This window comes from Scyliorhinus torazame, chromosome 18 (genome assembly GCF_047496885.1).
Source record: "Scyliorhinus torazame isolate Kashiwa2021f chromosome 18, sScyTor2.1, whole genome shotgun sequence".
Classification (NCBI taxonomy): Eukaryota; Metazoa; Chordata; class Chondrichthyes; order Carcharhiniformes; family Scyliorhinidae; genus Scyliorhinus; species Scyliorhinus torazame.
Genome location: NC_092724.1, coordinates 80,013,016 through 80,033,581, shown reverse-complemented (window position 1 = coordinate 80,033,581; position 20,566 = coordinate 80,013,016). Strand labels below are relative to the sequence as shown.

At 45.3% G+C, this 20,566-nt stretch overlaps 1 protein-coding gene across 6 annotated transcripts in view; it reads left to right on the top strand.

The window, feature by feature from the left end:
- The window catches only part of LOC140395329 (uncharacterized), a 228,540-nt gene that overhangs the window by 16,247 nt on the left and 191,727 nt on the right, over nt 1-20,566 (top strand). Inside the window, exon 2 of one of the 6 annotated variants that reach the window (XM_072482961.1) lies at nt 11,542-11,757. The exons of the other annotated variants lie outside the window; for them this stretch is intronic. The gene's annotated coding sequence lies outside the window, so the exon portion shown is untranslated. The remainder of the gene's footprint in view (nt 1-11,541; nt 11,758-20,566) is intronic. 6 annotated transcript variants of the gene reach the window in all.

Here is a 20,566-nt window from a genome sequence, read left to right as displayed (position 1 = left end):
GATGGGTATTCCGCCCAGACATGTGGATTGACATATTCCAAAACGTCACGTCCCCGGTGATGCTGAAGTCGAGTGTTAATCGTTTCAGGGACCTCAAAATATTTTATGGAAGTGCCGTCTGGCGTGACTTGAAGTGCGTACTCTGCTGGATCGGAATGATCCACTGCCCTCCTCACCATAGGCCCCAGATCCTTGGCATGGTATTGGTCGTGGACCTGACGTGTAACATGAGGGCCCACAGAAGCTGACTGTGGCCATAAATGTGGTGGTATTGTAACAAAATCAGCTGTACCTTCTTTTCCTGTGACTGTGACTGTGGCTGTTAACTTGACTGGCCATTCGGTCCCAATTAACGGCCGGTATTTGTCCTCCAACTCCCTGTTTTGTCCAGTTCTGTCATAGGCCAGGGTAACGTGGTGCAGTGAATGTTCAATGTCTAACGCCACCACTGGGGAGTGATAGAAATATAGCACTGTTGTCTAATCCTCCATGATTGAACCGCTACCCCTTCGTCTCCGCACTCTAGCTGTAGCTGGAAGATACACAGTAAATCTCGGGCCAACAAGTTACAGTCCAATCCAGTAGTCACCACAAACTGATGTTACAGCATCAGGGTTTGGTATTTTCCTAATCGGCAACTGTCTCAGAGTCTCACTAGGGGGCACTCTAGCGGATTCCTCTGGCTCTTCAAAGACTTTGACGTCCTTCCCTTCCACTAGGGGGAGCTCCAGCTCCTCAGAACCATTCCCACCCTCTTTCTTTTTTCTCATACTTTTCTGTCTTACCATATCGGTCTGAAGGGATCTAGGTGGTATGCGTGATTGTTTCTGGATAGGATTAGGCCCCTCTCTCATTGTCTAAGATCGGAGTTGAACAGAGCTCCCCTTCTCTAACAGACAGTGAAGATGCTGAAATAGGACCCAAGCTGTCAACCGAAGGGGCTGGAGAGGCTGGCATGATTTGAATCTAAATTATGATAGCCTGGTGGTTCCGGAATTAGTGCAGACAATGCTACTGGTGCAGTCGGGACTCTAGCCGATATGGTCCAATTTTCTAGGTCCTCATCTGCTTCTGTCAATGCAAGGCCAGCCATTGAACTACGCAGCCCATTTTTAAAACTCGAGTCCACCCTCTCTTTACTTGCGTGTTTTTTTGAATGCACACTCCTTTTTCAAGATCTCCAGAGTTTTCTGGTTCCCCCTTTCACTAATTGGAATCCCCTATTCTTAAGGGCATTTTCTTGCCAACTTAATAACATGATCTTATCCCTCTCATGTTGACAATATTGTCTCCATAATCTAATTAACTCTTTAGCTTTCATACTTTGGCTCTCTTTTTTAAAAAACAATTTTATTTGCCTATTTATAACCAATGGCAATTTTTGCTACTTGGCAAAATTATTTAAAAGGTTTTAACAGTGTTCTTTTAAAACTTAAAATGTTTGAAAATTCAAATTGAATTACTGCAACCTGCAAGCTTAGCTCTGATCTCAACTCCGAACTGAATTTACGATTTGCTTAACACAAACTTGTATAACTTTTACAACTTAATTAATTCTTTATCTTAACAAATTTTCTTTTAACAAGTTTTTCTTACATTCACAAAAATGTTGGCTGCTATCAATGAGGGAGCAGTTAGCTGCGGTGATTTATACCGGAGCAAAGTCAACTGTCATCTCCAGATTTACACTTTTTAAAAAATGGTGTCAGTGAGTTTCTTTAAGTTTCTATTAATTCACAAATAAAATGAGATAAACATTATTTCAAGTAATTCAAACTTAAGATTCTGGCAATTTCAATCAATTGCTTGCTAAAATAATTAACTTTTATCAAAGAGGTGGAGAAATCCACTGGTTTCCTTTAATTAATTCAAAACGTAACTTTGCTGGAGTTTCACTGACTCGAAAGAAAGGTATCCAATTACACCACAAGCTGAAATTTTGCTGGAGTTTCACTGACTCAAAAGAAAGGTATCCAATTACACCACAAGTGCCTGTTATCTCAAGGCCTGTGTGAGAAGCACTGTCTTAGTCGTTAACTTTGGCTGCTGCTGTTAACCCTTTGAGAGACTTCTGCTTTAACTAACATGCAGCATCCAGTTCTATGGATGTTCTTTTGTTTTGAAATTTATCCAAACATTTCCCTATAATCTCTAACTAGTCCTCAAGACTGTGTTTCTTGCCACTAGGATACAATTTTAGCTTAATCAACTATAGATTTAAAAACACTCTTGGAACTGAACCCTCCTCTCTGAGGTCCCATCAGTTCATCAAAACACTCACACACTCTTGGAACTGAATCCTCCCCTCTGAGGTCCCATCAGTTCATCAAAACACTCACACATGGAAGTAAACCATCAATTTCGATGTCCCATCAATTCCAAAACTAACCCAAAACCGAACTATCAATTATGATGTCTTATCAGTTAAATTTTCTAATCCCCAGACTGACCTTTGATTTCGTCGAGACGATCTTTCCGTACCAACCGCGAGTGACCAGACCAATCAGACCATAAGAAGAGGGGAAAACCAATGTGTGTCATTTTCCAGCTACACACATTGTGGGCCCGTTTCCACTTTTCTTGTCCAAAATCAGTCTAATTCTGATTTCGCAGTTGGTCGATAACCACCTGGAGAAATCCCGGGTTTCGGCACCAAATGACAAATGTTGAATTCTTTACACGTCAGTCTGGCCTCAATAAAACTCGAAATGGATTTGTAGGCATAGTATTATTTATTTTTAACCAACTTGCAAGTCTGACTCGCTTCTCAGGGACACAGAACACAGAACCAGTCTCCTGGACCCCTTGGAAACAAATGAGGAAGGAGACAAAGGGATCTCTGCAAATACATTCAAATGGCATCAAGTTTCACATACACGATTCCCATAGGTCATCCGATACCTCTCCTGACCTGGCCATACATCCTATTTGGCTCACTTCTCATTCCTTAACCCTGGCCTCCTGTTACCCAGCATCCTTTTCTCCTCCTCTACCAGACACACCTCCCCCTTCCTTGCCATGCTTTCTGAAACCCTTTGTCTGTGAACTCATTAGAATTAGACCGGCCTACATCTACATTACTGTACCTAATATATTTAAACTAACTATTTTATATCACATTCGTCAAGGCCTGAGACTCCGCAGCCTTTGACAGCACCTTTTCTCACTCGAGCTAAGGCTCACACGGGTTAGTATACAGATTCAAGGGGCGGAATTAGTTGTATTCTCATTTACATACAATCAATCAACTATATTTGCATCACAGTTCATTACATGCAGTCAATCAATTTCTTACCCGCCCCTAACTTCATACAGAAGTCATTCAAAACTAACATAATGATGTCCTGTCTGCAACTGGGTCCTTGAGCTTATCAAGGACACATAGCATTTCTTGTTCTGGGAAGCTGTTATTAGCGGCTGCTGAAATACTCGCTAGGTTCTCATGAGGTAGTTTACACAGGTTGTAACTTATTGTTAAAGGAAAGTGGCTAGTTCAGCCATTTTGCGTTCTTAGTATTGCTAAATTAGTTAACAGCCATTTTGTGTCCTTTCTGATATTACCAAGGATTGTGTATTCACTATTTCTACAAATTGCCTCTTCTAAACAGGCAATGAGTACCTTATGTCTTATCAGAACTATTCAAAAGTAATATAGGAGCACACATGTAGTTACAGGGCCACCTATAATTTATATCATAGTTCAGTATCACAAAATGCCCTCCAACACTCCCTCCTTCTGGTCATGGAAGATGTTTACAGAACTCCCACTGACCACAATGAAATGATATGAGGGCTGCAGGGTGTGTAGCAAAGATATACGGCCTTTGGGGTATGTAACCTCCCAGATGTTCCGTATGTACACCATGCATGTTATTCAAAGATCGCCCCTCAAACGAACCCATGTATGTCACATTTAATGTCTTGATATCAATCATTCCTGCCCCCCTGACTATCTCTACTGTCTGTCATTAAATGATGTTATTCATAGCAGTTTTCAAGTAAGCTCATCTAACAGTTCCACACTCTCTACCACTAACTTTCATTCTGAAGTAGTTCCTCTTTGTGTGTGTGTCTGTGTGCTTTTTTGTCAAGCATGGATTTTTCATTAACTGGTGGTAAAGTTGAACTGATTGACCCATCTTGAGTCTTCGTTCCCTCAGAGTTTTTGCAAGATGTGGGACTATCTCTGGCTATTTATATTCCGAACTCAAATGATCTTTGCTAGGCCTATAGTGGTGGGCCTAAAGGGTACAAATGTTATAGCGATAGGACGTTACGGTGGCGGAGACGCAGTATTTCCTTTTCCCCGTAAACTTAAAATGCATGAGGGCAGGTGTAATACCTAAGACAGAACCATGAGTTCTGATGAACCCACATTCGTCCAACTCTCCCTGCCCCACCGGGTGGGGGCAACATGAGGGAGATCCCATATATTATCCCTGCGTATAGCAGAGGTCTCGATGAGATAGTACCTGAGGGAGGTGTTAGTCCATACGATTCCAATGTCCTCCAGTTGGCTTTGAGGGTATGGCTCTGAGTCCGGTGTGATGATAGGGATCATCAGGACCATCTCTACCCCCGTTATTATCATAGATTATCATAGAATTTACAGTGCAGAAGGAGGCCATTCAGCCCATCGAGTCTGCACCGGCTCTTGGAAAGAGCACTCTACCCAAGGTCAACACCTCCACCCTATCCCCATAACCCAGTAACCCCACCCGACACTAAGGGCAATTTTGGACACTAAGGGCAATTTATTATGGCCAATCCACCTAACCTGCACACCTTTGGACTGTGGGAGGAAACCGGAGCATCCGGAGGAAACCCACGCACACACGGGGAGGATGTGCAGACTCCGCACAGACAGTGACCCAAGCCGGAATCAAATTTGTGACCCCGGAATTGTGAAGCAATTGTGCTATCCACAAGGCTACCGTGCTGTCTTTAGTTTGTGTCTTTAGTATTGCTAAAATAGTTAACAGCCATTTTGTGTCCTTTCTGATATTAACAAGGATTGTGTATGCACTATTTCTACAAATTGCCTCTTCTAAACTGGAATCTAAGCCAATGAGTACCTTTTGTCTCATCAGAACTATTCAAAAGTAATATAGGAGCACAAATGTAGTTACAGGGCCACCTATAATTTATATCATAGTCCGGTATCACAAAATCCCCTCCAACAAGTCTTATGAGCAAGAGGTGTTGAGGTGAAAGAGATTACATTTTGAAATCCTTGCGCAGGTCAAAGAGACACAGCCTGAGTGAGTGAGACACAGACAGAGTGAGAATTTGAAACTTGGTAATTTGGTGCAGTGAGGTAACCAGGAAAGGTAAGTGATAAATCTAATTCTGTTGTTTTTCAGTTAAAAGTGCAGTGTAGATTAGTGTCTGATTGACTGAAGCTGCCCCCACCCTAATTGCTGAGAGGCAGTTATCTGGCAGTCACCTGAGGCCTGTTTCGGGGCACAAAGGTACACGTTGTATTCTTCTCTTTGAAGTTTAAGTAGTGTGAGTCATCCTAAAGTCTGTATAAAAGACAGACAGAAAGCGCACTTAGTAAACATTGCGCAGGTCAAAGAGACACGGCCTGAGTGAGTGAGACACAGACAGAGTGAGAATTTGAAACTTGGTAATTTGGTGCAGTGAGGTAACCAGGAAAGGTAAGTGATAAATCTAATTCTGTTGTTTTTCAGTTAAAAGTGCAGTGTAGATTAGTGTCTGATTGACTGAAGCTGCCCCCACCCTAATTGCTGAGAGGCAGTTATCTGGCAGTCACCTGAGGCCTGTTTCGGGGCACAAAGGTACACGTTGTATTCTTCTCTTTGAAGTTTAAGTAGTGTGAGTCATCCTAAAGTCTGTATAAAAGACAGACAGAAAGCGCACTTAGTAAACATTGCGCAGGTCAAAGAGACACGGCCTGAGTGAGTGAGACACAGACAGAGTGAGAATTTGAAACTTGGTAATTTGGTGCAGTGAGGTAACCAGGAAAGGTAAGTGATAAATCTAATTCTGTTGTTTTTCAGTTAAAAGTGCAGTGTAGATTAGTGTCTGATTGACTGAAGCTGCCCCCACCCTAATTGCTGAGAGGCAGTTATCTGGCAGTCACCTAAGGCCTGTTTCGGGGCGCAAAGGTACACATTGTATTCTTCTCTTTGAAGTTTAAGTAGTGTGAGTCATCCTAAAGTCTGTATAAAAGACAGACAGAAAGCGCACTTAGTAAACGTTGCACAGGTCAAAGAGACACAGCCTGAGTGAGAATTTGAAACTTGGTAATTTGGTGCAGTGAGGTAATTCGGTGAAGAGTGGGAGAAGGTGCTTTTCCCCTACTGTTTTGTGTTCTCTCTTTCTTCTGGCCTGTAACTTTTAATCAGCAGGGAGAGAACCTGAGAACATCTGAGACCCTCAGAAGGTAAGTAAGTGATTTTTACTCATTTTTACTTTTATTACCTTTTCAAATTGTGTGTGTGGGGGGTGGGGGAATCTGAAGTGACATCACAGAAAAGCTGTGACCTGAGTGGCTGGGTGGTAATCTACACCAAATTAAAAAAATTAAGCATTGGTAACTAATTAAACATAATTACTTAATTATAATTTAGAGGGGTATCTAAGCCAGAGATCGGAGAGTACTATATTTAGCTTTCGCATTTATATTAGAAATCGAGTGCTGGGAAACAGTTAGTTAACAGTAAGTTTAAAAAAAAATATATATATATTTTTAAAAATTTAAACTTTTAATTTTAATTAATTGACGCAATGTCAGTTAGAGGGGTGCAGTGCTCTGACTGTGAGATGTGACAGGTCCGGGAGGCTTCCAGCGTCCCGGATGGCTTCATCTGCAGAAAGTGCACCCAACTGGAGCTCCTCACAGACCGCATGGTTCGGTTGGAGCAGCAATTGGATGCACTTAGGAGCATGCAGGTGGTGGAAAGCGTCATAGATAGCAGTTATATAAATGTGGTCACACCCAAGGTGCAGGCAGAGAAATGGGTGACCACCAGAAAGGGCAGGCAGTCAGTGCAGGAATCCCCTGTGGTTGTCCCCCTCTCGAACCTTTGGATACTGTCGGGAGGGATAGCCGATCAGGGGAAAACAGCAGCAGCCAGAGCAGTGGCACCACGGCTGGCTCTGATGTTCAGAAGGGAGGGTCAAAGCGCAGAAGAGCAATAGTAATAGGGGACTCTATAGTCAGGGGCACAGATAGGCGCTTCTGTGGATGTGAAAGAGACTCCAGGATGGTATGTTGCCTCCCTGGTGCCAGGGTCCAGGATGTCTCCGAACGGGTAGAGAGCATCCTGAAGGGGGAGGGCAAACAGGCAGAGGTTGTTGTACATATTGGTACTAACGACACAGGCAGGAAGGGGCATGAGGTCCTGCAGCAGGAGTTCAGGGAGCTAGGCAGAAAGTTAAAAGACAGGACCTCTAGGGTTGTAATCTCGGGATTACTCCCTGTGCCACATGCCAGTGAGGCTAGAAATAGGAAGATAGAGAAGCTAAACACGTGGCTAAACAGCTGGTGTAGGAGGGAGAGTTTCCGTTATCTGGACCACTGGGAGCTCTTCCAGGGCAGGTGTGACCTATATAAGAAGGATGGATTGCATCTAAACTGGAGAGGCATAAATATCCTGGCCGCGAGGTTTGCTAGTGTCACACAGGAGGGTTTAAACTAGTATGGCAGGGGGGTGGGACGTGAGCAATAGGTCAGAAGGTGAGAGCATTGAGGGAGAACTAGGGAATAGGGACAGTGCGGCTCTGAGGCAGAGCAGACAGGGAGAAGTTGCTGAACACAGCGGGTCTGGTGGCCTGAAGTGCATATGTTTTAATGCAAGAAGTATTACGGGTAAGGCAGATGAACTTAGAGCTTGGATTAGTACTTGGAACTATGATGTTGTTGCCATTACAGAGACCTGGTTGAGGGAAGTCCAGGATTGGCAGCTAAACGTTCCAGGATTTAGATGTTTCAGGCGGGATAGAGGGGGATGTAAAAGGGGTGGCGGAGTTGCGCTACTGGTTAGGAAGGATATCACAGCTGTACTACGGGAGGACACCTCAGAGGGCAGTGAGGCGATATGGGTAGAGGTCAGGAATAAGAAGGGTGCAGTCACAATGTTGGGGGTTTACTACAGGCCTCCCAACAGCCAGCGGGAGATAGAGGAGCAGATAGGTAGACCGATTTTGGAAAAGAGTAAAAACAACAGGGTTGTGGTGATGGGAGACTTCAACTTCCCCAATATTGACTGGGACTCACTTAGTGCCAGGGGCTTAGACGGGGCAGAGTTTGTAAGGAGCATCCAAGAGGGCTTCTTAAAACAATATGTAGACAGTCCAACTAGGGAAGGGGCGGTACTGGACCTGGTATTGGGCAATGAGCCCGGCCAGGTGGTAGAAGTTTCAGTAGGGGAGCATTTCGGGAACAGTGACCACAATTCAGTAAGTTTTAAAGTGCTGGTGGACAAGGATAAAAGTGGTCCTAGGGTGAATGTGCTAAATTGGGGGAAGGCTAATTATAACAATATTAGGCGGGAACTGAAGAACCTAGATTGGGGGCAGACGTTTGAGGGCAAATCAACATCTGACATGTGGGAGGCTTTCAAGTGTCAGTTGAAAGGAATTCAGGACCGGCATGTTCCTGTGAGGAAGAAGGATAAATACGGCAATTTTCGGGAACCTTGGATAACGAGAGATATTGTAGGCCTCATCAAAAAGAAAAAGGAGGCATTTGTCAGGGCTAAAAGGCTGGGAACAGACGAAGCCTGTGTAGGAAGGAACTTAAGCAAGGAGTCAGGAGAGCTAGAAGGGGTCACGAAAAGTCATTGGCAAATAGGGTTAAGGAAAATCCCAATGCTTTTTACACGTACATAAAAAGCAAGAGGGTAGCCGGGGAAAGGGTTGGCCCACTGAAGGATAGGCAAGGGAATCTGTGTGTGGAGCCAGAGGAAATGTGCGAGGTACTAAATGAATACTTTGCATCAATATTCACCAAAGAGAAGTAATTGGTAGACGTTGAGTCTGGAGAAGGGTGTGTAGATAGCCTGGGTCACATTGAGATCCAAAAAGACGAGGTGTTGGGCGTCTTAAAAAATATTATGGTAGATAAGTTCCCAGGGCCTGATGGGATCTACCCCAGAATACTGAAGGAGGCTGGAGAGGAAATTGCTGAGGCCTTGACAGAAATCTTTGGATCCTCACTGTCTTCAGGTGATGTCCCAGAGGACTGGAGAATAGCCAATGTTGTTCCTCTTTTTAAGAAGGGTAGCAAGGATAATCCAGGGAACTACAGGCCGGTGAGCCTTACTTCAGTGGTAGGGAAATTACTGGAGACAATTCTTCGAGACTGGATCTACTCCCATTTGGAAGCAAATGGACGTATTAGTGAGAGGCAGCATGGTTTTGTGAAAGGGAGGTCGTGTCTCACTAACTTGATAGAGTTTTTCGAGGAGGTCACAAAGATGATTGATGCAGGTAGGGCAGTGGATGTTGTCCATATGGACTTCAGTAAGGCCTTTGACAAGGTCCCTCATGGTAGACCAGTAGAAAAGGTGAAGTCACACGAGATCAGGGATGAGCTGGCAAGGTGGATACAGAACTGGCTACGTCATAGAAGGCAGAGAGTAGCAATGGAAGGATGCTTTTCTAATTGGAGGGCTATGACCAGTGGTGTTCCGCAGGGATCAGTGCTGGGACCTTTGCTGTTTGTCGTATATATAAATGATTTGGAGGAAAATATAACTGGTCTGATTAGTAAGTTTGCAGACAACACAAAAGTTAGTGGAATTGCGGATAGCGATGAGGACTGTCAGAGGATACAGCAGGATTTAGATTGTTTGGAGACTTGGGCGGAGAGATGGCAGATGGAGTTTAAACTGGACAAACGTGAGGTAATGCATTTTGGAAGGTCTAATGCAGGTAGGGAATATACAGTGAATGGTAGAACCCTCAAGAGTATTGAAAGTCAGAGAGATCTAGGTGTACAGGTCCACAGGTCACTGAAAGGGGCAACACAGGTGGAGAAAGTAGTCAAGAAGGCATACGGCATGCTTGCCTTCATTGGCCGGGGCATTGAGTATAAGAATTGGCAAGTCATGTTGCAGCTGTATAGAACCTTAGTTAGGCCACACTTGGAGTATAGTGTTCAATTCTGGTCGCCACACTACCAGAAGGATGTGGAGGCTTTAGAGAGGGTGCAGAAGAGATTTACCAGAATGTTGCCTGGTATGGAGGGCATTAGCTATGAGGAGCGGTTGAATAAACTCGGTTTGTTCTGTTGCTCTTATTAGCCTTAGTTTTATTAGCTCGAATTCTGTCACTTTTGCTCACGAGTTGCCAGGTATCTTTCTGATACTGCCACGTGGTTCAAGCTCAAGTCATGATTAATAATGCAGCACACCGCTTAGTAAAAGTTAAATCAACGATCATTTATTATATACAGCAATGGATACTTACACAATAATCCTACTTCTAGACTACTACCTACCACTAAAGGCCAATACTTAACTTTGGAAATGGCCCACCAGGTCAGGAAACGAATGGACTTTCTAATTGGGTCTGAGCCTGCGGGATTCAAAACTGGTACAAGTCGATAGCCAGGAGCACCTATCTGGTAGCGATCGCTGGAGTAAGACTTACTGTTTTCTTTGTCGAAGGGTCTCAAAGGTTGCGAGCAGGAAGAGAAGGGTCGATCTGAACTTGGCCCCTATTCTTATAGTTCCCAGGGGCTTCCCGCCTCTCGGGGTGGACCTCGTACCTGGTTCCAAGTGATTGGACTTGGTCCCAATCACTTGGTTCGATATGCTCCAATAATGGGGCGATTCCTTGATCGGGGGGTGGTCGTTCACCTGTCTTTGTGTCAGCCCCTGCTGGCGCCGAAAGGTCTGGATCGGCTTTATGTTGCTAATGTGTAGCAATTGTTCCCGGGGATGGCTGCTTAATATGCAGATGGCTGGGTTGTTGTGATGTTGATGGCTGCAGGTATCGGTCTGGGCCGACTTCCCCAGACGTGAATACACTGTTTTACCTGCAGCTGTCCGTTTGAGTCCTGTTGTCTGATTTTCCCATCAGCCTCTTCCGTTCGTCATTTTAGATCGGGGTTTGACCATTCTAATCAGGAATCAGCCATTTTAGGTTGCTACAGACTCTCCTTGTGATCCTAACGCGAAGCGTGAAGGATCACATAAATTTTGTTCTTTCCATTCCCTGACCGGGGGGTGGGGGGGGGGGGCGGGGACGACACACCTCCTACATGGCCTCTGCTCCGACCCTAGCTATGCACAACATTTTTTTACCTATCAATTCTAAGGGCGCTATGTCAGGCAGGGACATGCATTTACAAAATAACAAACTTGGAACCTCTAATTTAACCTTATTACAGTATACTCACTAAACATTTCATTGTCCTATCTTCGTAAAACATACAACAAAAATCACATTATTCCATAATCTTTCCTGGCTTGGCAGTCAAGCTCAGGATCATACAGTATTTTTTTTTGTACATTTCTTTATTCACAGTAATAACGCAAGTGAATGCTCTTTATTATTTTGTTATAGATCGCGGGGGTCGGGGATCTGGTCGTAACCGAATATAGGGGATCTGATCCGATATACCGGGGATTTCGAGCGCGGTACGCTCTCCTTCTCCATTTACGTAGGCGCATAGTCTGCACTACACCGCAGAGTATCGCCAACGCTAACAGTGCTTCGATCACGTAGGACAGAGAGTACCAGGTTATGAAGCTGGCACACCAGGAAGATGCAGTGTCGCTGGTGACTGGGCTCTGGGTACTGCGGGGCAGTGAAACATTTACGGCAGGGAGGTTTGAAGTAATGGGGTTCGTGTTCCCGCGCAACCAAATGTCCACAAAAAGAATGTTGAGCACAATGAAGGGGGTCCTCATGGCTGTCCTCTTTCCTTTTCTTTCTGTGTGCTCTCTTGTATTTTCTCCGGTCCTGGAGCTTCTGGAGTTCTGTAAAAACAAGCATAGTATCTGTAACTACCTTGGTTCAATATCCGGTGTGTTAGTGTGTCTGTCCTTTTGGGCCAATTATTCCCTTATAATTGGTCACTATGTGTGACTCCCTCATTTTTTTTTCAAAACAAATGTTAGGACACGGCACACTTCCCAATGACGGACCAGTGCTGATTTACCATCCAAATGTTCCTGGATGTAAATAGCAGATGGCAGCAACCTAAAGGTCGCCTAAACAAATAAAAACCTTTTGAAATGAAAGCATGTCAAATGAGGTGCGTATGGGCCGCGACGGGTAAGATTTGGATGGAGTCCCCGGGTAGGACGGCTACCAATGCCGTATCTCCCCTACCCGAGCATGTGTGACCAGCCGGGGGGGGGTCCCCAGGCAGGGCGGGTCTCACGCCGTTTCTCCACTGCCTGAGCAACTGACAGGAACGGGCAAAAATGTAGTCATTGTGGTGGGGCTGCTATAGTGATTCTATCCTTGAATCAGAAGAGCAGTTACGATCGGGCGTCTGATACCCGAACAAGTATCAGCTGAAAAGCTAGTTCCACTGAACAAGCGTGCGGTCTGTTGACCAATGTCTATAGACAAGCTAGTTCCGTTGAACAAGCGTCTGGTCTGTTGACCAGGTATCTGCAGATAAGTTGGTACTGCTGAACAAGCGGCTGGAAAAAAAATTCTCCTGACGGACGAACAACACAAAACAAACATACAAACAACATAAAACATCCTGCAGGTTCCATCAGGAAGGACAACACTTCTCCCAAGCGTTTCCTTGAAACATCATGTGGACACCTCAGTTCTCTTGCGAACAGGGTCGCAAAGGGGTTGGCGGTTTGGGAGTCAGACTCAAGGTCGTCCCCTTCTCCCGGGTGCCAAACTCTGGAGTGAATTAGGGCTGAAAGGGCTGCTTGGTGTGAGTTGGGGTTGCTCTCGTCGTTGCGGACGAGTCTGTAGGAGTTGTCGCGGTGCCAATGAGTTGTGTCGAGTTGTGTGGGGACAAAGTCGGGGTCGTCCGTGTGGTTCGGTGGTCAGTGGTGGGATTTATTTAGGAAAGTGATCAGGAAGGGATCACTGGGATCGTAGCCGGAGTTGCTGGGTGTGGGTCCGGTTGTACGGGGATAGTAGGGAGGCGTGCTGTGGCCATCGTCTGAGTCACAGTCGCTGTCTCTGCTGTTGCAGTCTGTGGGCGTTCCGGGGCGGAGTGTATAGTTTGGGGGTGGAGTCGAGGTCGAGTCCGTGGCTGGGCTGGACGTGGTGGGGGTTGGTCGGGTTACGTTGGTTGTGGGCGGGGTGTGGTCTGCTGCGTCAAGCATGACGTGGTGGGCGTGGTTTGACTGTGTTCCAAAAGCCTTTAACTGGTTTATATGAAACCACGCAGTCTTTTATTTTTTATACTGATGGGCTTACTTTATCCGAAATGGAGTACGGACCCGAGTATTTTGGAGACAGGAATGTGCTGGGGTTATATACAGACAACATCACTTGCTGTCATATATCATACTCCGTTGCATGCACTGCCTTATCGAAACAGGCCTTGCTCTGTTTCTTTTTGGTGCCCAATTTAACTGCGGCTGCTAACTGAGCCGTTTTGACATTAGCAACTAGTTGCTCCACGGCTTTCTCGTGGGTGAGGGTCGTTACTTCAGGGCTGGTCAGGTCTAAACCTAACAAGTATTCTGTCCCTTTCATGGGGCGTCCGGTCATGAGAGTGTGTGGGGTGTAACCTGTGGAGGTGGAAACAGTGTTACGCAAAAACATCAGCGCAAAAGGGAGGACTGAGTCCCAAGTGGTGTTGTTCTGCTGGACCATTTTTCGGAGGGTGGTTTTTAGGGTCCGATTCATGCGCTCCACGATACCACTCGACTGTGGGTGGTACGCAATGTGGAATTTTTGGGTGATGCCAAATATCGTGAGGATGTCCTTTCTGCATGACCCGTCCCGTAAAGTGAGCACCTTGGTCCGATTCAATACTGCGGGGGAGTCCCCATCTTGTGAAGATGTGTTGGGTTAGGATCTTGGCTGTGGTTTTCGCGGTGTTGGTGCGGGCTGGAAATGCTCCCACCCACTTTGTAAAAAGTATCTATGACCACCAGAACATATTTATAGCCATTCCTGCAAGGGGGCAATGGACCTATAAAATCAATCTGGAGGTTAGATTGTGGCTGAGTTGGGCCTTTTTGGCATATCGATCGGGGTTGTTCTGCACACAGATAAGGCAATTCTCAATGTAATGGCTTACATCTTCCTTGAGATTTGGCCACCAACAAAGCTGTTTGAGGTGGGCTGTAGTGGGATCGATTCCCTGGTGTCCATGACTATCATGGAATAAACAAATTAATTGGTTCCTACCCAGCTCAGGAACTACATAAAGGGTGTCCTTTAACACCACACTGTCATGTGTGGTTAGTGTATTTCTGAACCTCTCGTAGGAGGCTGGAAACTTCCCTTTCACAATCTCAGTGAGAGCGCTATCCCTTCAGCCTCTTTCGTTCGCCATTTTAGATTGGGGTTTGACCATTCTAATCGGGAATCAGCCATTTTAGGTGGCTACAGTTCTCACTGGAACGACGGAGGTTGAGGGGCGACCTGTTAGAGGTCTACAAAATAATGAGGGGCATAGACAGAGTGGATAGTCAGAGGCTTTTCCCCAGGGTAGAGGGGTCAATTACTAGGGGGCATAGGTTTAAGGTGAGAGGGGCAAGGTTTAGAGTAGATTTACGAGGCAAGTTTTTTACACAGAGGGTGGTGGGTGCCTGGAACTCGCTACCGGAGGAGGTGGTGGAAGCAGGGACGATAGTGACATTTAAGGGGCATCTTGACAAGTACATGAATAGGATGGGAATAGAGGGATACGGACCCAGGAAGTGTAGAAGATTGTAGTTTAGTCGGGCAGCATGGTCGCTGCAGGCTTGGAGGGCCGAAGGCCCTGTTCCTGTGCTGTACATTTCTTTGTTCTTTGTTGTTTATAAATATATTTGTTTCTGTCAAGAAAAACTGTCCAGAATTTGTAAATTCATTCTTCGGACGTATGCGTCGCTGGCTCAACCAGCATTTGTTGTCAATCCGTAATTGATCTTTAAAATGATGAGCTGGTTTCTTGGACCACTGCAGTGCAGTGGTACAGGGACACCCACAGTGCTGAAATGATATATAGCTGAAGTGATTTCCTGTTTGAACTACTGAAACAGATTTTTGATAGACAAGGGAGTCAAGGGTTATGGCAGGGAGACATCAAAGTAAAATTGAGAAATGACTACCTCAACCTTTGATCTTATTAAATGGTGGAGCAGGCTCGAAGGGCAGAATGGTCCATAAGACCGTAAGACATAGGAGCAGAATTAGGCCACTCGTCCCATCGGGTCTGCTCCGCCATTCAATCATGGCTGATAGTTTTCTCAACCCCATTCTCCTGCCTTCTCCCCATAACCCCTGATCCCCTTATTAATCAAGAATCTATCTATCTCTGTCTTAAAGAAACTCAGTGATTTGGCCTCCACAGCCTTCTGCGGCAAAGTGTTCCACAGATTCACAACCCTCCGGCTGAAGAAATTCCTCCTCATCTCAGTTTTAAAGGATTGTTCCCTTAGTCTGAGATTGTGCCCTCTAGTTCTAGGTTTTCCTACTAGTGGAAACATCCTCTCCATGTCCACTCTATCCAGGCCTAGCAGTATCCTGTAAGTTTCAATAAGATCCCTTCTCATCCTTCTCAATTCCAATGAGTACAGACCCCGAGCCCTCAACCATTCCTCCTACAACAAGCTCTTCATTCCAGGGATCATTCTTGGAACCTCTTCCGGACCCTTTCCAAGGTCAGCACATCCTTCCTTAGATAGGGGGCCCAAAATTGCTCACAAAGCTCCTAATGGGCCGTATACACCTCAGAAGTACATCCCTGGTCTTGTATTCTAGCACACTCAACATGAATGCTAACATTGCATTTGCCTTCCTAACTGCCAACTGAACCTGCACATTAACCTTAAGAGAATCTTGAACAAGTACTCACAAGTCCCTTTGTGCTTCTGATTTCCTGAGCATTTACCCATTTAGAAAATTGTCTACGCCTCCATTCCTCCTTCCAAAGTACGTAACCTCACACCTTTCCACATTGTATTCCATCTGCCACTTCTTTGCCCACTCTCCTAGTCTGTCCAAGTTCTGCTGCAGTCCCCCTGCTTCCTCAATACTACCTGTCATTGTATTGGGTGGCACGGTAGCACAGTTGCTTCACAGCGCCATGGTCCCAGGTTCGATTCCCACTTGGGCCACTATCTATGACGAGTCTGCACATTTTCCCCGAGTCTGCGTGGGTTTCCTCCGGGTGCTCCGGTTTCCTCCTACACGTCCCGAAAGACATGCTTGTTAGGTGAATTGTACATTCTGAATTCTCCCTCTGTGTACCTGAACAGGTGACGGAATCTGGCGACTAGGGGATTTTCACAGTAACTCCATTGCAGTGTTAATGTAAGCCTACTTGTGACAGTAATAAAGATTATTATTATCTGCAAACTTAGCAACAGTGCCTTCAGTTCCTTCTTCCAAATCGTTAATGTATATTATGAAAAGTTGGAGTCCCAACACCGACCCCTGAGGCACACCACTAGTCACCGGCTGCCATCCTGAAAAAGACCCCTTTATCTCTGCCTTCTGCCAGTCAGCCAATCCTCTATCCATGGCAGGATCTTATGCTTTCACTGTGCCTTCTGATAGAGTTGAGGAATCGCAAAGGTAAAAAGACCCTGATGGGATTTATGTGCAGGCCCCCTCGTAGTACTCAGGATGTGGGGCAGAAAATAAATCAGTAGATAGAAAAGGCATATAAAAAGGCAATATTACAATAATTGGGGGACTTCAATATGCAGTTGGACTGGGAAAATCAGGGTGGTCGTGGATCCCAAGAAAAGTTTAAGAGATGTTTTTTGGAGCAGCTTGTGACAGAGCCTACTAGGGACCAGGCAATTCTGGATTTGGTGATGTGTAATGAGGCAGACTTGATTAGGGAACTTAAGGTGAAGGAACCCTGAAGGAGCAGTGACCACAATATGATGGAATTTACCCTGCAGTTTGAGAGGGAGAAACTGGAATCAGATATAACGGTATTATAATTAAATAAGGGTAACTACAAAGACTTGAGGGAGGAGCTGGCCAGAGTTGATTGGAAAAGGAGCCTAGCAGGGAAGACTGTGGAACAGCAATGGCAGGAGTTTTGGGGGGTTATTCGGGAGGCACAACAGAAATTAATCCCAAGGAGGAGGAAACATGCTAAGTGGAGGACAAGGTATCCATGGTTGACGAGGGAAGTCAAGGACAGCATAAAAGCAAAAGAAAAGGCATACAAAGTGGCGAGGATTAGTGGGAAGCCAGAGGATTGGGAATCCTTTGGAAGCGAGCAGAGGACAACTAAAAAAGCAATAAGGGGGGAGAAGATGAAATATGAGTGCAAGCTAGCTCGTAATATAAAAGAAGATAGGAAGAGTTTTTTTCAATATATGAAAGGTAAGAGAGAGGCAAAAATAGACATTGGACCACTAGAAAATGTGGCTTGAGAAGTAATAATAGGAACCAAAGAAATGGCAGAGGAACTGAATAGTTACTTTGCATCAGTCTTCATGGTGGAAGATACCAGTGGGATGCAAGAGCTCCAGGAGAATAAGGGGGCAGAGGTGAGTGCAGTGGCCATCACTAAGGAGAAGGTTCTGGGGAAACTGAAAAGTCTGAAGGTAGATATATCACCTGGACCGGATGGACTACGCCCCAGGTTTCTAAAAGAGATAGCTGAGGAGATTGTGGAGGCATTGGTGGTGATCTTTCAGGAATCACTGAAGCAGGAAGAGTCCCACAGGACTGGATAGTGGCTGATGTTGAAGAAGAGAGGAAGGCAGAAGGCGGGAAATTATAGGCCGGTTAGCTTGACTTCGGTCATTTTAGAGTGAGATTTTAGAGTCCGAGTCCATTATTAAAGATGAGATTGTGGAGTACTTGGAAGTGCTTGATAAAATAGGACTGAGTCAGCACGGCTTTGTCAAAGGGAGGCCAGGTCTGACAAATCTGTTAGAGTTCTTTGAGGAGGTAACAAGGATATTAGACATTGGAGAACCAATGGACATGATTTATTTAGATTTCCAGAAGGCCTTTGACAAGGTGCCGCATAGGAGATTGTTAAATACGTTAAGAGCCCATGGTGTCAAGGATAAGATCCTGGCATGGATAGAGGATTGGCTGATTGGCAGAAGGCAGAGAGTGGGGGTAAATGGGTCTTTTTCAGGATGGCAGCCGGTGACTAGTGGTGTGCCTCAGGAGTGTGCCTGGGACCACAACTTTTCACAATATACATTAATGATCTGGAAGAAGCAACTGAAGGCAATGTTGCTAAGTTTGCAGATGATACAAAGATATGTAGAGAGACAGGTAATATTGAACAAAGAAAGTACAGCACAGGAACAGGCCCTTTGGCCCTCCAAGCCTGCGCCATCCAAGCTGCCCGTCTAAACTAAAATCTTCCACACTTCCAGGGTCTGTATCCCTCTAGTCCCATCCTATTCATGTATTTGCCAAGATGCCCCTTAAACGTCACTATCGTCACTGCTTCCACCACCTCCTCTGGCAGCGAGTTCCAGCTACCTACTACTCTCTGTGTAAAAAACTTACCTCGTAAATCTCCTCCAAACCTTCCCCCTCGCACCTTAAACCTCTGCCCCCTAATAATTGACCTTTCTACCCTGGGGAAAAGTCTCTGACTATCCACTCTGTCCATGCCCCTCATGATTTTGTAGACCTCTATCAGGTCGCTCCTCAACCTCCTCCGTTCCAGTGAGAACAAACCAAGTTTATTCAACCTCTCATAGCTAATGCCCTCCATACCAGGCACCATCCTGGTAAATCTCTTCTGCACCCTCTCTAAAGCCCCCACATCCTTCTGGTAGTGTGGCGACCAGAATTGAACACGGCTTGAGGAAGCAGGGGGGCTGCAGAAGGATTTGGACAGGCTAGGAGAGTGGGCAATTAAGTTGTAGATGAAATATAATGTGGAAAAGTGTGAGATTATGACCTTTGGAAGGAGGAATAGAGGCATAGGAGATTTTCTATGTGCTTAGGAAATCAGAAGCACAATTGGACTTGGGAGTCTTTGTTCACGATTCTCTTAATGCTTACTGTCGGCAGTTAGGAAAGCAAATGCAAAGTTAGCATTCAGGTCGAGAGGACTGGAATACAAGAGCAGGGACTCTGGGTCTGTACTCGTCGGAGTTGAAAAGGATGAGGGGTAATCTTTTTGAAACTTCACAGATGTTCCTTTATTACATGCAACTCTGATTTCCTGCCTAATGCTATTCCCAACATTACCACTGCAGTTTGGTGGTCTGTATACCACCCCTACTAATGTTTTTTTGCCCTTGATGCTCTTTAACTCAACTCAGACAGATTCCACATCATCTTTCCTCGATATGTTAGCACTATCTTCTTTATGGAACAATGCAACTCAATCACCTTTTCTGTCTGTCCTTCTTAAAAACTCTGCCTATCACTTTTCTTATTCTCCTTGCTGTGGTTTTCTCTTGTTCTTGATTCCCCCTGCTCTGAATCCTTACATAGGTTCCCATCCGCCTGCCATATTAGTTTAATCCTTACCTAACCGCTCGGGCAAGTACCCCCCCGAAGTACATCAGTCCCGGTCATGCCCAGGTGTAACCCATCCAGTTTGTACAGGTCCACCTCCTTCAGAACTGTTCCCAATGCCCCAGGAATCTGAAACCCTCCCCCTCACACCATCTCTTCAGCCACATATTCATCCGATACATCGACCAGCAGTCATGGAGTGAACCATACCACAGGTACTGCAGCAGTTCAAGAAGGCAGCTCACCACCTTCTTAAGGGCAATTAGGGATGGGCAACAAATAATAATAATCGCTTATTGTCACAAGTAGGCTTCAATGAAGTTACTGTGAAAAGCTCCTAGTCGCCACATTCCAGCACCTGTTTGGAGAGGCTGGAACGGGAATTGAACCCGCGCTGCTGGTCTTGTTCTGCATTACAAGCCAGCTGTCTTAGCCCACTGTGCTAAACCAGCCCCAAATGCTGGCCGAACCAGTGAAGCCCACATCCCGTAAAAATGAATTTAAAAAACAACAATAAGATTACAGAGAAAACTGTGGTGAGAAGTCATCTGATATTGATTTGGTAAGAAGTGCAGTTCCAGACTCTGTCATATGTTGAGGAGCGGCCCATGGTCAAGACAAACAATTTATTCAAGGTTTCCAGACTAGAATTCCAGAGTTATGCAATGTGGAAGACTGTTATGGGCCAGGGTTTAGAGAACACCAAAGTATATCATGGCGTTCATCTGACCGACAACTGTTTATAGATTTTGGTTATGAGGAGCATATGGGCCTACCTTTCAGGTGTTATTTCACAGAGGCCTTATGCACTTCAAAGCAAACAAGAGAACCTATGCAAATATATGATTTACCTATGCACCATGGCAGAAAGTAGCTATGGATCTCTTTCACTTACAAGGGCCTGTTATTTAATAACCATAGACTATTTTTCAAAGTGTACTGAAATGGCTCTACAGTCAAGCATAACGTCAAGCAGTGTAATATT